Source organism: Coffea arabica, chromosome 3e, assembly GCF_036785885.1.
Source record: "Coffea arabica cultivar ET-39 chromosome 3e, Coffea Arabica ET-39 HiFi, whole genome shotgun sequence".
Lineage (NCBI taxonomy): Eukaryota > Viridiplantae > Streptophyta > Magnoliopsida > Gentianales > Rubiaceae > Coffea > Coffea arabica.
Window position 1 is genome coordinate 22,316,185 of NC_092315.1, and position 13,988 is coordinate 22,330,172.

Here is a 13,988-nt window from a genome sequence, read left to right on the forward strand (position 1 = left end):
GACAGGTTATTATCGCAGGTTTATTAAAGGCTATGGACAAATAGCAAGACCTTTTGTGACGCCCCACATCTCCCTAAGGCGGACCAAAGGGTATCTGCGGACGCCTGCCCAGCTCTCGCCAGGACTCAAGCAAATCCATTCAATTTAAAACCGGACTAAACACTTCGAAGAGAACAACATGAATACAATAATGCGGAAGCGTTCAAGCTTATCAAGTCACTTAACATGTAACCAATACATCGGTAATCATAAAACAACTTAAATTCAACATACCCGTCAGGGCCCAAACTTTCAAATTTACAATTTCCAAAAGTACAATCCAAACCAGGGCCTAGTCAAAATATAGCAGGAGTCTTAACAAAAGTGTAACGAATGGTTTCCCCATACTTCTCCAAGATTCGGTCCTGTTAAGGAAAACAAAACTATAGGGTGAGCTAAACGCTCGTGAGGCCAAGAACACACATGCAAGCACTTTGTTCAAATAGCAATCCCAAATTTAATAAATAAAACCATGTCCCTTCAATAATCAATCATTCGAACAGGAAAAGTAATCAGAAACAATTCAAGGATATTGTAGCTCTCAGGAGCAAAGTTCCACTCGTTCTGCCGATGTCATTCGTATACCTTCCCGCATTGACCCTCCTGTCAACCGGGTCGGTATTTCCATTTCCGTAGATCACCACTTACTTCCCTCCGTCCACCGTACACCTCAAGGGCCCACAAGTCATTTATAAGGCGATACTCCACGAGTATGCCGAGCAAGACCTCTCATTAGGTCAAGCTCATTTATATCTCATGGCACGCCTAAGTCCCCGACCAAGCCCATTGCTGGCTCGAGTCTAAGGTCGGCCTATGAGTTTGGGCGTCCCCCATTCATTTGAAAGTCGAGGAGGTTCACTCCAACGACATATGCATTCATAACATAACATTGCATTTCATTCATTCATTCAATACATTTCATTCATTCAATACATTTCAGTCATTCATTTGAAATTAGAACGAGTGCGGTAAAGTACGCACCCGTCCTTAATTTTTAAAACTTCCAACAATTATCACAAATAAACAAGTATCACAGATTCACACACTTGACACTCACCGAGCAATTCAATAAAAATTATTTTCTGGGAGTTCAAGTGTCCACAGTAAGATCCTCTTGAATGCCTTCTTGAGCGCCTGGCAATTAATAGTGGATAATCACACAATTAACCCACTAGTCAAGGAAGATCGTACATTAGTACAATCTAAGGATTATTTCGTAAAAGGAACCTCAATTACACGTAAATCGAGGTTCAACTTCCCTTTTATTATGTACAATATTATTTGGGTTTTTATCATGAAAATCGAGGGCAAAACGTTTGAATAATACTAAGAGAATCAAGAGTTTCGGAAAAACTCCTTTGCCTTGAAAATTGAGAAATTTCAGTTTTATCTTAAATCTTTGAAAATTCATATCTCTTTCGATATAAGCCCAAAACTGGAAAACTTTATACCGTTGGAAACCTTTTGGAAAGTGTTAAAAGTTCTTAGAAGACATCTTTCCACGAATCTAGGTGGAAAGTACTCAAAATGAGCTTGAAGGTACAGGTTCGGCGTACAAGGCAGAATTAAGTTGGATTTCGGCCCACTTTGGAAATTCGGCACGATTCACACGTTGCAAACCGGCCTCTGAAATTTGTAACTCAATTAGAGTTACAAGTGAGGTTTATAACAAAACAAGCGGATAAAGAATCGGAGTTTCGAGTACCGAGATACGGTAGCTCAAAGTTGAGGAAGATTCAAGACTGAAGAAGAATTTCCAGTTTTGAACCTCCAACACTAGCAATTTAATTCGGTATCGAAACGAACTTGAATTGGTGACAAAATTGGCAGTATTTTACTCCTATATGCAAGGTATTTCTCTATCAAATTTCAGGGAAAAATACCCTCGGAAAGGTAGTTAACTACTCATCCAAAGTTCAGGAAAAATTCTAAGGCAATCTGCCTTGTGACTTTCATTTCCCAATTTCAAATCGTTTAACCAAGAGAACTATCCAACCATGGTTCATTGGTGAAATAAAGGTCTAAGATACATCCATGATACCTTTGGTAAGTGATGAGCATCAAGAACTTCAATTAATAAATCATTCCCAAGTTTTGCCCCAAATCAGTCCAAATACTACGTTTTTCCAAAACAGGGCAGTCCTCTTGTTTTAGTCACAACTCAATCAATTTAACCCGGAATGAGGCATTGTTTATGGCGTTAGAAAATACATTCACGGGACTAAAAGTTCACAGAAGGAAATGTTCTGAAATTCGGCAAGCAACCAGCTCAAAATTGAGCCTCAAGTTGCTGCCTCTACAAGCCATTCCAGCAAATCCGAGAGACAGGACAGCTGCCTTAAAACATTTGGTTCTGCTCACTCACAAAGAATCAGAGCATGAATTTTATCTCAAATTAAAGCCAGGAATGTCTAGTTTCAAACGCCACCGACGGCACTTGATTTCGACACCCGAGGACAGAGTTATGGTCAAAATGCTACCGCTGGACAGGGTTACCCGAAAATAACTTTCCAGCTTGCCTAGTTCACGAATAAATTCATTTGCCCATCCAAACGTTAATGTTTTCCAACGAAAATTTCTACACATATAATATAACATATACACATCAGGTTCATGCCAATAAATCACCAAAAATGGGCCTTATCATGGCTGAACAAAACAGGGGCAGATTCGGCAATTTCTGGTCATGACCTCTACTTGAGTTTCCAACAATAACACTCCATAAATCCATCATTATAACCATTAAACTACCATTAAATCCAACATTGATCCTCAAATCAGCAACAACAACCCAAGTGTGGGAATACAAAGAGCCCACTAGAACATTTTACAACCATACCAAGCCACCCAACCACATGCAATAGCTTAAAGATGCATTTCTACCATCATAATCCAAGTTTAAAGTGCAAGATGAAGTTATACCTCCTTAGTGCCTTAACCCAGAAATTTTCGGCCCTCTAGAGCTCCAAGAAACCGTGAAAATGCAGCCCTTTTTGCTAGCTAAATCCAACCTCCAAGTAGTATGCTAGATGATCCTCAAGTTTGGTGAAGATTGGTTGAGGTTTTGGGTTGATTTAGTGAAGAAATTTGTGAAGCAAGAGTGTGAGAGAGAGAGAGATGTTGGCCGGCTGTCTTGAGAGGAAGAAGGAGTGAAGTGTGATCAAAATTTAGCTTCCAAGAGAAGATTAAATGGGTGGTGCACAATCACTCCAAAGTCAACTCTTATTAGGGTGTGTTTGGCGCGATTAGGTTCGATTTTCTCGCGCGTTTGGTTCACTAGTGCACTGAACCTCCAATACATTTATATTCATGTAAGTATTATTCACTCTTAATTGTCCCGAAGTAAGGGTCTAAAGTCCCTCAAATAAAGTCGCGCGTGTGAAAACGCGTACCGTCAATTTTAACGCGATAACGCGAAACTTCCAATAAATTCTTATAACGATTGCACTACTAACTATCACTTGAGTATTTACTCATAAGATTACCTATTTTAGAACCATAGTACAAGTCTCTAATATTCCAAGTTTAATGTGTTACTACGCGGATAAAATCTCCAAGTACTATTCACTATTTTTACTAAACGTACTCCAGGAAATTAATTTTTAGAACGAGTCACTTTAAAAATATAACGAAGTTATATTACCATGTATTTAGGTCTAATAAGACTACAAAATATTTCTCGTGGCAAAAATCCAATTAAATAATTTATTAAGCCATAAATTAGGCATAAAATAATAGTTTTTTTTTTTTACGAGTCCTCACATCCTCTCCCCCTTAAGAAAATTTCGTCCTCGAAATTTACCTTGGTTGACGAACAAGTCTGGATACTTCTCTCTGATTGTCTTTTCAACTTCCCATGTTGCTTCCTCTAATCCATGGTTCCTCCATAGAACTTTCACTAGTGGTATCTGCTTGTTCCTTAGTTCCTTCACCTTTCGATCCAAAAGTTTTACCGGTCTCTCCTCATAGGTCAGGGTTTCATCGATCTCAATATTCTCCGGTTGTAAAACATGAGAGGGGTCTGGATGATATTTCTTAAGCATGGACACATGAAACACGTTATGAATACGAGATAAGCTCGGTGGTAATTCCAGCTTATAGGCTACATTCCCAATTCGTTGAATAATCTTATATGGCCCTACAAACCTTGGTTGTAGTTTCTTCCCTTTTCCGGACATCAAGCTTGCTTTTAAAGGCGTAATCTTGAGAAATACCACATCTCCAACAATGAACTCCAAATCCTTTCTCCAATTGTCGGCATAACTTTTTTTTTGTCTACTCTGAGCGGTTTGAATCCTTTGTCGTACCAATTTTACCTTTTCATTAGCCTCCTCAATCCAAGATACGGTAGTCGGGTCTAAAATTTTTCGTTCACCTACTTCATCCCAACAAATTGGGGATCTACACTTCCGACCATAAAGTGCTTCGTATGGAGCCATTTGAATAGAAGAATGAAAACTATTGTTATAGGCAAATTCCACTAAAGTCAAAAACTTACTCCAACTCTCTCCAAAATCCAGCACACAAGTCCTTAACATGTCCTCAAGGGTCTGAATTGTCCTTTTCGATTGTCCATCAGTCTGAGGATGATAGGTGGTACTAAAGTTTAACTTAGTCCCCAATACTTCTTGCATCTTTTGCCAAAACCTCGAAACAAATCTTGGATCCCTATCTGACACAATACTCACAGGTATACCATGTAGTCTAATGATCTCATCCAAGTACAACCTGGCCAGCTTTTCTAACGGGTATTTCATGTTAATCGGTAGAAAATGAGCCGATTTAGTCAATCTATCTACTATTACCCAAATGGCATCATGGCCTCTCTGTGTCCTTGGTAGGTCTGATACAAAATCCATGGTAATATTCTCCCATTTCCACTCAGGTATTTCTAGAGGTTGCAAAAGTCCTGAGGGTTTTTGATGCTCGGCTTTAACCTGTTGACAAACCAAGCATGTCTGAACAAATTGAGCAATTTCTTTCTTCATATTTTCCCACCAATATAGACCTTTCAAGTCTTGGTACATTTTATTCCCTCCTGGATGTACTGTAAACTTTGATCGGTGTGCCTCTTCTAAAATTTCTTTTCTAAGCCCTTCATCCTTTGGCACAACCACCCGATTTCGAAATCTCAATATTCCATCTGATCCCAATTTGAAATCCGTCTGGTCTCCCATCTTAACTTTCTCCACCAACTTTTGCACTTCAGGGTCCTTTTCCTGAGATTCCTTAATGCGTTCCATTAAAGTGGAGGTTATCACAATATTCCCCAAAATTACTTTCCTTGGTTCTAATCGAGGATTCCAATAGCTAACTTCCTCCAACAACTGAAATTCCTTAACCATCAATCCAGCCATTTGTACCTGACGGCTCAAAGCATCGGCCACTACATTGGCCTTTCCAGGGTGGTACTTAATCGTACAATCATAATCTTCTAGAAATTCCATCCATCTACGTTGCCTCAAATTCAACTCCTTCTGAGAAAATAAGTACTTAAGGCTTTTGTGATCTGTAAAAACCTCAAATGTTACTCCGTACAAATAGTGTCTCCATTTCTTCAAAGCAAAGACCACAGCTGCTAACTCCAAATCATGGGTCGGATAATTTCCTTCATGCGGTTTCAATTTCCTAGATGCATAAGCTATCACTTTATCATTTTGCATCAAAACACATCCCAAACCTTCCTTAGAAGCATCTGTGTAAACCACAAAACTATCATGTCCATTAGGTAGAGCTAGAACAGGTGCTCTAGTCAACCGTCTTTTCAACTCCTGAAAACTTCCTTCACACTTAGGACTCCAAATAAATTTTCCATTCTTCTTGGTCAACTCAGTCATAGGTCCAGCAATTTTAGAAAAATCCTGGATGAATCTCCGGTAATACCCTGCCAATCCTATAAAACTCCGAACTTCCGTTGGGTTTTCCGGTCGTTTCCATTTCGAAACAGCTTCAACTTTAGCTGGATCCACTTTAATCCCATCCTGAGAAATTATATGCCCCAGGAAAGTCACTTCTTTTAACCAGAATTCACACTTGCTAAACTTAGCATATAACTGATGTTCCCTCAAGATTTGTAAAACAATTCTCAAATGTTTCTCATGATCCTTCGTATTCTTAGAATATACCAAAATATCATCAATGAAGATCACCACAAATTGATCCAAGTAAGGCTTAAAAACCCTATGCATTAAATCCATGAAAGCGGCAGGTGCATTGGTTAACCCAAAAGGCATTACTGCAAACTCGAAGTGCCCATACCTCGAGTTAAAAGCAGTCTTAGGTATGTCCTTCTCCAAAATCCTCAATTGATAGTAACCTTGCCTTAGATCCAACTTTGAAAACACTACCGCCCCTTGCAGTTGGTCAAACAGTTCATCAATGTGGGGTAGTGGGTATTTATTCTTAATCGTAACATCATTTAAGCCTCGATAATCTATACATAACCTCAAACTCCCATCTTTCTTCTTTACAAACAAAACTGGAGCTCCACACGGAGAATCACTCTCTCGTATAAAACCCCGTTCCAACAAATCCTGTAATTGTAACTTCAACTCTTTCAACTCAGCTGGAGCCATCCTATATGGTGTCCTTGAGATAGGTGCTGATCCCGGAGTTACATCAATTTTAAAAGCTATTTCCCGTTCCGGGGGTAAAGACTCCAATTCTTCAGGAAAAACATCGGAAAATTCTTTCACTACCGGTGTGTCCTCCAGATTCACCTTATCGCTAAGGGTATTAATAAGAAAAGCCAAATATTCTTGAGCTCCCTTATTCAACAATTTTCTAGCCCGAATTCCCGAAATAAGTGCAGATGAGGCTAACTTACCCCTCACATCCAATTTCAGGGTTGCCTCCCCTGGAATACACAATTCTACAATTTTCGTCCTACAATTCAGTTGGGCATTATAACGGGCTAACCAATCCATTCCTAGGATCACATCATATCCTTTAATCGCTAGGCCTATCAAATCGGCCAGCAATTTTCTTTCCTTCACGCAGATTTTACTATTCTTATACACCAGATTAGCAATTAAACTTTTGTCCCCTGAGGTTGGGCCTGTCTAGACGCTCGTCCACGGCCTCGACCACTCCTTAATCCTTCTATTAGTCTAAAAGTGCCTAGTGCAAGAAATAGATTTATTTAAGCAGAAACGAAGAAATATATCAAAATTAGAACCAACCAAGAAAGCATTAACAATAATTTACATTCATAAGCATGTCAAGTTCGTACAATTAGCAAGTTAGGGACAATTCACAAAATATAGCACACAGGTGCTCAAAAGTATACTTTTAGTCACAGAAGACTAAAGTAAGAACAAGTGCCCAAGAGTAGGCCACACAAGCATGCAAAATACCATGGCCTCGGCACTCGCGTCACCCTAACTAGTCCTAACTGTACTGGTCAAAAGTCAAAAGGGGTCAACGACTAAGATCCTAGTCCTCAGCGGGGCTATCAGGAGGAACCTCCTCCTCGGGATCCTCCTCGGGATCCTCCTCCTCCTCATCAGGAATCACCTCAGTAGCGTCCTCGACCAATCTAGTAGCGTCAGCCATGATCTCGAAAGCCCGGTTACGGACATCCCGTCCTAGCCTAGTGAGTCGAGCCCTAGTATCCTGAAGCTCCTCATTAACCACTGCAGATGTGGCTACCTCACCCTCCAGCACCTCCTCGAGCTCGGCAATTCGCTCACCCTGAGCGCCGACCATCTGCCTAAGCTCGTCTACCTCAGCCTGTAAATCGCGGTTGGCATCCACCAACTGACGACGCTCGTCGTCCAGAGCATGCACTATATGGCTCGGGTAGGCGTAAGTCAACCTACACGGACATCGAGGGTATCTATCATACGGTGAGTAGCGTACTCGAGCTCCTCCCACTCGAGCTCGGTAGAAGATAGTCCTAAGAGGCTCATAATGACCATTCGCATGGCCATTCCCGTTAGCTGTCGAGCCTCCATTTCCGTCATTCATCCCTGCAAAATAATAATACTTTTCAGGTTAGAAACTTAAATCACTACTCAGTCCCATTATCCTGCAATGCATGCCTAACTTAATCGTTGGTTCATCCCAATCGTCACTTGAGGTAGGACTAACTTAGTTGCTAGCTCGCCTCAAGTATCACTTAGGGTAGGATTAAGTCATCCCGTATCGAGTCTTAAAGGTAGAGTATCTAACATGTTTCCCATATAGACCTCTAACCTAGCGCTCTGATACCAACTGTGACGCCCCACATCTCCCTAAGGCGGACCAAAGGGTATCCGCGGACGCCTGCCCAGCTCTCGCCAGGACTCAAGCAAATCCATTCAATTTAAAACCGGACTAAACACTTCGAAGAGAACAACATGAATACAATAATGCGGAAGCGTTCAAACTTATCAAGTCACTTAACATGTAACCAATACATCGGTAATCATAAAACAACTTAAATTCAACATACCCGTCAGGGCCCAAACTTTCAAATTTACAATTTCCAAAAGTACAATCCAAACCAGGACCTAGTCAAAATATAGCAGGAGTCTTAACAAAAGTGTAACGAATGGTTTCCCCATACTTCTCCAAGATTCGGTCCTGTTAAGGAAAACAAAACTATAGGGTGAGCTAAACGCTCGTGAGGCCAAGAACACACATGCAAGCACTTTGTTCAAATAGCAATCCCAAATTTAATAAATAAAACCATGTCCCTTCAATAATCAATCATTCGAACAGGAAAAGTAATCAGAAACAATTCAAGGATATTGTAGCTCTCAGGAGCAAAGTTCCACTCGTTCTGCCGATGTCATTCGTATACCTTCCCGCATTGACCCTCCTGTCAACCGGGTCGGTATTTCCATTTCCGTAGATCACCACTTACTTCCCTCCGTCCACCGTACACCTCAAGGGCCCACAAGTCATTTATAAGGCGATACTCCACGAGTATGCCGAGCAAGACCTCTCATTAGGTCAAGCTCATTTATATCTCATGGCACGCCTAAGTCCCCGACCAAGCCCATTGCTGGCTCGAGTCTAAGGTCGGCCTATGAGTTTGGGCGTCCCCCATTCATTTGAAAGTCGAGGAGGTTCACTCCAACGACATATGCATTCATAACATAACATTGCATTTCATTCATTCATTCAATACATTTCATTCATTCAATACATTTCAGTCATTCATTTGAAATTAGAACGAGTGCGGTAAAGTACGCACCCGCCCTTAATTTTTAAAACTTCCAACAATTATCACAAATAAACAAGTATCACTGATTCACACACTTGACACTCACCGAGCAATTCAATAAGAATTATTTTCTGAGAGTTCAAGTGTCCACAGTAAGATCCTCTTGAATGCCTTCTTGAGCGCCTGGCAATTAATAGCGGATAATCACACAATTAACCCACTAGTCAAGGAAGATCGTACATTAGTACAATCTAAGGATTATTTTGCAAAAGGAACCTCAATTACACGTAAATCGAGGTTCAACTTCCCTTTTATTATGTACAATATTATTTGGGTTTTTATCATGAAAATCGAGGGCAAAACGTTTGAATAATACTAAGAGAATCAAGAGTTTCGGAAAAACTCCTTTGCCTTGAAAATTGAGAAATTTCAGTTTTATCTTAAATCTTTGAAAATTCGTATCTCTTTCGATATAAGCCCAAAACTGGAAAACTTTATACCGTTGGAAACCTTTTGAAAAGTGTTAAAAGTTCTTAGAAGACATCTTTCCACGAATCTAGGTGGAAAGTACTCAGAATGAGCTTGAAGGTACAGGTTCGGCGTACAAGGCAGAATTAAGTTGGATTTCGGCCAAATTTGGAAATTCAGCACGATTCACACGTTGCAAACCGGCCTCTGAAATTTGTAACTCAATTAGAGTTACAAGTGAGGTTTATAAAAAAACAAGCGGATAAAGAATCGGAGTTTCGAGTACCGAGATACGGTAGCTCAAAGTTGAGGAAGATTCAAGACTGAAGAAGAATTTCCAGTTTTGAACCTCCAACACTAGCAATTTAATTCGGTATCGAAACGAACTTGAATTGGTGACAAAATTGGCAGTATTTTACTCCTATATGCAAGGTATTTCTCTATCAAATTTCAGGGAAAAATACCCTCGGAAAGGTAGTTAACTACTCATCCAAAGTTCAGGAAAAATTCTAAGGCAATCTGCCTTGTGACTTTCATTTCCCAATTTCAAATCGTTTAACCAAGAGAACTATCCAACCATGGTTCATTGGTGAAATAAAGGTCTAAGATACATCCATGATACCTTTGGTAAGTGATGAGCATCAAGAACTTCAATTAATAAAATCATTCCCAAGTTTTGCCCCAAATCAGTCCAAATACTACGTTTTTCCAAAACAGGGCAGTCCTCTTGTTTTAGTCGCAACTCAATCAATTTAACTTGGAATGAGGCATTGTTTATGGCGTTAGAAAATACATTCACGGGACTAAAAGTTCACACAAGGAAATGTTCTGAAATTCGGCAAGCAACCAGCTCAAAATTGAGCCTCAAGTTGCTGCCTCTACAAGCCATTCCAGCAAATCCGAGAGACAGGACAGCTGCCTTAAAACATTTGGTTCTGCTCACTCACAAAGAATCAGAGCGTGCATTTTATCTCAAATTAAAGCCAGGAATGTCTAGTTTCAAACGCCACCGACGGCACTTGATTTCGACACCCGAGGACAGAGTTATGGTCAAAATGCTACCGCTGGACAGGGTTACCCGAAAATAACTTTCCAGCTTGCCTAGTTCACGAATAAATTCATTTGCCCATCCAAACGTTAATGTTTTCCAACGAAAATTTCTACACATATAATATAACATATACACATCAGGTTCATGCCAATAAATCACCAAAAATGGGCCTTATCATGGCCGAACAAAACAGGGGCAGATTCGGCAATTTCTGGTCATGACCTCTACTTGAGTTTCCAACAATAACACTCCATAAATCCATCATTATAACCATTAAACTACCATTAAATCCAACATTGATCCTCAAATCAGCAACAACAACCCAAGTGTGGGAATACAAAGAGCCCACTAGAACATTTTACAACCATACCAAGCCACCCAACCACATGCAATAGCTTAAAGATGCATTTCTACCATCATAATCCAAGTTTAAAGTGCAAGATGAAGTTATACCTCCTTAGTGCCTTAACCCAGAAATTTTCGGCCCTCTAGAGCTCCAAGAAACCGTGAAAATGCAGTCCTTTTTTCTAGCTAAATCCAACCTCCAAGTAGTATGCTAGATGATCCTCAAGTTTGGTGAAGATTGGTTGAGGTTTTGGGTTGATTTAGTGAAGAAATTTGTGAAGCAAGAGTGTGAGAGAGAGAGAGATGTTGGCCGGCTGTCTTGGGAGGAAGAAGGAGTGAAGTGTGATCAAAATTTAGCTTCCAAGAGAAGATTAAATGGGTGGTGCACAATCACTCCAAAGTCAACTCTTATTAGGGTGTGTTTGGCGCGATTAGGTTCGATTTTCTCGCGCGTTTGGTTCACTAGTGCACTGAACCTCCAATACATTTATATTCATGTAAGTATTATTCACTCTTAATTGTCCCGAATTAAGGGTCTAAAGTCCCTCAAATAAAGTCGCGCGTGTGAAAACGCGTACCGTCAATTTTAACGCGATAACGCGAAACTTCCAATAAATTCTTATAACGATTGCACTACTAACTATCACTTGAGTATTTACTCATAAGATTACCTATTTTAGGACCATAGTACAAGTCTCCAATATTCCAAGCTTAATGTGTTACTACGCGGATAAAATCTCCAAGTACTATTCACTATTTTTACTAAACGTACTCCAGGAAATTAATTTTTAGAACGAGTCACTTTAAAAATATAACGAAGTTATATTACCATGTATTTAGGTCTAATAAGACTAGAAAATATTCCTCGTGGCAAAAATCCAATTAAATAATTTATTAAGCCATAAATTAGGCATAAAATAATAGTTTTTTTTTTTTACGAGTCCTCACACCTTTGACTGATCTACTTAAGAAGAATGCCTTTGTATGGCATGATGGAGCAACCACAGCATTTGATCATTTGAAAATTGCTATGACCTCTTCCCCTGTATTAACTTTACCAGATTTTTCTCAGGAGCTTGTGGTAGAAACTAATGCTTCCAACTTTGGCATTAGAGCTGTTCTGCTACAACGGGGGAAACCACTAGCATTTTTCAGCAAAGCTTTAGTACCTAAGCATCAAGACTTGTCAGTTTATGAAAAGGAAATGTTGGCCACCGTTAATGCAGTGCAGAAATGGAGACCATATCTATTAGGAGGGCATTTTGTCATCAAAACTGATCATCAGAGCCTTAAATATTTGATGGATCAAAAAATCTCAACACTAAGTCAGCAAAAGTGGTTGTCAAAGTTGATGGGGTATGATTATGAAGTGCAGTTCAAAAAGGGTACTGAAAATGTCACTGCTGATGCTTTATCCAGGTAGCCTCATGAGCCAGTCACTTCTTGGTCTCTCCATGGTATTACCACTGATATGCTGTCTGAGATACAACAATCATGGCAATCAGATCCTAAGGTATAGGAAATCATTCAACAGCTACTCTCGGGTGACACTTCCAAGGTCAAACACTATAGTTGGGACAACCAGATGTTGAGAAGGAATGGGAAACTGGTAGTGGGAGTCGACATGGTGCTCAAGGACAAGTTAATAAAGTTCTGGCACACTAGTTCTTTTGGAGGACACTCTGGAGTTCTGGTGACTTATCACAAACTGAAAGGCACTTTCTATTGGAAACACATGCACAAAGATGTTTATAATTTTATTGCTGCTTGCGATGTTTGTCAAAGACATAAATCTGATTTGGCAACTTATCCAGGTCTCTTGCAGCCTTTGCCTATACCTGAACAGGATGGATAGATATCTCTATGGATTTCTTTGAAGGGCTTCCCTGAAAACAAGTCAATATGGTAGTTGTGGATCGGTTGAGCAAATATGCACATTTTTGCCCTTTATCTCACCCCTATACAGCACTGGAGATTGCTCAGTCTTTCATGGATCATGTTTTTCAATTACATGGCCTTCCTCAGACCATTGTAAGTGATAGGGACTCCATATTCCTCAGCCAATTCTGGAAAGAGCTGTTCAAGCTATTGAAGGTCCAACTGCAATTTTCTAGTTCCTATCATCCTTAGTCAGATGGTCAAATAGAAGTGGTGAATAGATGTTTGGAAGGATATCTGCGATGCATGACTAGCGAGCAGCCGTGAACATGGTATTCCTGGCTACCCTTGGCTGAATTCTAGTACAACACGAACTTTCATTCAGCCACAAAAATCATTCCATTTTAGGTGGTCTATGGGCAACCACCTCCTGTTCACGTTCCCTATTTTCCTAGTTCTTCTGTGGTTGAGGTCGTGGATAGGAGCTTGGCTGCAAGGGAAAATGTACTACATATCCTTATGCATAATCTTCAGAAAGCTCAACATCACATGAAGCAAATTGCTAATGGGCATAGAACTGATAGAGAATTTGCAGTTGGGAATCTGGTTTACGTCAAATTGCACCCTTACAAACAACATTGCTCCAAGGTATTTTGGACCTTTTCCAGTCATAGAACGAGTGGGGAAAGTAACTTACAAGTTGCAACTTCCTGACCATGCACGAATTCATCCAACTTTTCATGTCTCATTATTAAAAAAGAAAGTGGGCTCTCTTCCTGCCACACCTCATTTACCATCCGCTACCACTGATCAAGGCCACCTATTGCTCAAACCAGTAGCCATTTTGGATAGGCAAATAGCTAAGCGGGGAAATCAGGCAATCACTCAGGTTTTAGTCCAATGGAGTAACTCATTTCCAGAAGATGCTAGTGGGAATTCTTGCATGAATTCAAGCAGAAGTTCCCTACTTTTAGTCCTTGAGGACAAGGACTTTTTCAGGGGGGAGCATCTGATACATGCACAAATAATCAGCCTTTATATTTTTGTAATAATCAG